Source organism: Scomber japonicus, chromosome 24 (genome assembly GCF_027409825.1).
Source record: "Scomber japonicus isolate fScoJap1 chromosome 24, fScoJap1.pri, whole genome shotgun sequence".
NCBI classification, from domain to species: domain Eukaryota; kingdom Metazoa; phylum Chordata; class Actinopteri; order Scombriformes; family Scombridae; genus Scomber; species Scomber japonicus.
The window spans coordinates 17,965,586-17,967,939 of record NC_070601.1 but is presented as its reverse complement, the minus strand read 5'-3'; positions in this window follow the sequence as shown (position 1 = coordinate 17,967,939).

Here is a 2,354-nt window from a genome sequence, read left to right as displayed (position 1 = left end):
GTTCTCTCTCCACCCACAGCTGTCTGTCTCTCTGCCTTTTAGATGAGTGGTCATCAAGGTTTACAGCGCCAGGCTTTTACCGGCAGAGCTGTGGATTTGCATCTCATCTGGACTACTCAGCCAATAGAGAGGATCGCCGCTGGCTGTCACTGGAAGGGGATTGACCAATAAGCGCTAGGTCCGTCCGACAGGAGGCGGGGTTTAGAGGAGAAAGAGAAGGGGAGGCAGACTAAGCTGCACTTCCTCCTACTTAGAAGAAGTGGCAGAAGTGGCTGTATCTCTCTGAACTCACTCTGTGGTCAAACAAACCAGTATGATACATAATGTAGGATCATGTGTTATATCTATGGATATAACTTATAAGCTAAACATGCAGCCAGGTGTGTTAAAAAAGTTACTCCAACATAAAAAAGTCAATTTGACTTTTTCACAAGTTATATAAAATCTTCAAATCTCCCAAATTTGAATACACATGCAAGACATTTTTCATTTGGCCTCTCTCAGTTTTCTGTCAGCACTTTCCAGTATTTTCCTTCATGTTTAACACTCAGAACTGATGTCTGATGTCCGCTGAGAAATAATACACGTTGTTAAAAGCACTGTGTCTGGCTGTCAGTACCTGATATAGACGATAGGGGGCAGTATGTGATTTAAATCTTCCTACGTTGCCTCCTGAAAACCTGATGAATGAACAGCAGCGCCAGACGACAATAAACAAGCGCTGAAGCCAGACTCCATTTGAAAAAGTGGGATTTTTATATGCTTTTATTTATGAATAGCAGTAACAGTTCAAATGTAACTTTAAATATGATCCTCTAACAGCAGTTTGCTTCAATAAAATCTAATGTTTTCCTGGTTGGATCATAATGATTTTGCTGTTATATTAGTTTGTCTGTGAATTTTATATCACTGCTGCAAAAACTGGCTGACAAAATGATGTGTTAGTCTCATTATATTATTGTTTAAAATTGGTCTTTTTTATTTTTAAGGTTGTAGACACATTGTAGGCTTTTCTGTCTAATTCTGATTTGTAATTGATGTATTATTACACGTGTAACTGTGTAATTATTCTCATTTCAGGCAGGATTTAAAATACTTTAGATTTAAGATTTATTTACAGTTTGGCTTTCCTTCTTAAATAAACATGACATCATATTTGACTAATGCAAATTTGATTTGTTTTCAGCATCACAATGGTTAAAATGATGGTTAGGATCTAATATTAAAAAAATCTTATTTATGATATATATGTTGTATAATAACTAATTCCTCATACTTTTCCTTTAATTCTCAGCTTATTATCACTCACTTTTATCACAGAGATTCTGCCAGAAGCACATGTAAGAATTCAAATGAAAGATCACTGATGAGATCATTTCATCATGATATGATGTGTTGGTTTAATAAATACAGTATCTACCTCGTGGCTTTGAATAGACAATGCTGACATTTGAAATAGCCTAGCAGTGAAATATTTTACTTTGAAATCCACTTATGTGAATTTATTTGGTTTAAATTCCTCTCTTTTATTTAACAGTCAATTTTATAATGTTTTGGTTCATAAACTCAGACAGAAACGTTTGAATACTGGACATTTGAATTTTCTCTGTGAATTTGTGAATCCAAAAGAATAAAGTATGAAGAATTTTAATTTACACCCTGCATATTTCAAACAAGGCAATTCAAAGCACATTAATTCAGACGCAGTCATCTGTAATAATTTTACTTTTTGCTCTTCAGTTATTATTATTCAGTTATTATATTATTTGCCTTAAGTATCTGTCTGTTCTGGAGCTACATTACATCAGATATGGGAAGATAACCAAAATGTAAGGTACTCATTTTTTAATAAATGAAAGCTGGTTATATAAAGAATATGAGGGAGTAACTGGCCTTTTAGAAATGTACATAAAATGTGTGTTAACCCTCTCTCAACATTAAAGGTGTTTTTGATTCACAGTACCACCAAACTTTACAGTCTTGTTTCACTCAGGCCTTTCTGGAGTCCGTCAGTTTGATTTGAGTTAAATGAACATGCTGTCTGCCTCAAAGCAGTTATGGGAGGAGTTTTACGAAAATGCCAGTCTGCCTCTGCATCCATCCTTCAGTAGCCAAAGGGGAATGATAAAAAATGTAAATGCCTCCTCTCTCGTCCTGTCCCAAGATGGACCTGATGTGATTTGCCCTTGGAAATATCTATTTTTCACTTCTTCATCATCAGCCTACTTGTTATTTTTCTTTACTCATTATCTGAAGATAATAATGTGTGAATGTGAAGGTACATGTTCAGATTATTGTATAGAAATAACACAAGCACTGATGGTTACATTGCATAGAAAGCACCACACATAGGA